Raw genomic sequence first — 747 nt, 5'->3', positions numbered from 1 at the left:
GCCAGCTTTTATTTATCCCTTGAGAGTAATGTGGTGGTCAGGTGGATTAAGACATTTCAACTGGATGTTGGCCTTAAGGATTTAAATCCAAGAGAAGGTTAGGGTTGATTGTTCACATTATACTACTCAGGGGTAGGTGACTGGTTCCTTTATGTCAGGACTATGTAGCCTAGTCCTGGACCTATACACTGATGGGATAATGGTGGAATGGATGATGGGTGGATGGGAAGTTATGGAGGGGTGGATGTGTGTAAGTTGTGGGCCTCTTCACTAGAGCTGACTTTAAATAATTGTGTGTGTAGGTGTTGAGTCAGAGGTTGATTATGCAGTAAAATAAATTTTAACAGGAATTCATACAGCACCATTACTGACAACAAGGAGCTTTATATCAGTCTATAGGAATGTTCTTTAAAGTATTATATACATGTGTACAGTAGATACAAATGCGAGTCTGGTCTTATTAACTGGCCATGCTATTGAAAGATCTCTTGTTATTTCTCATGCCTAACTTTCTGGATCTGCCTCATGGAATCTATAGGTGGGAAAAAAGGACAGTAAGGATGATGACTGCAGCATATGTTTAAGTAATTGGTTGGCAGGGTTAAATGCTTAGTTAAGTTTGTTGAGCCTGAGTTTCCTATTAGAATATATATATATATATATATATATAACTTTTGAGGCTTGAGTAATGTGAATGTTTGTATGGCTCATTTTCTTATGTTCAGTTATTGACAGGGTTAACTATTG

The sequence above is a fragment of the Coenobita brevimanus genome, chromosome 14 (genome assembly GCF_032717465.1).
Source record: "Coenobita brevimanus isolate Jiangsu-jjx chromosome 14, ASM3271746v2, whole genome shotgun sequence".
Lineage (NCBI taxonomy): Eukaryota > Metazoa > Arthropoda > Malacostraca > Decapoda > Coenobitidae > Coenobita > Coenobita brevimanus.
This window is presented reverse-complemented; position numbering follows the sequence as displayed.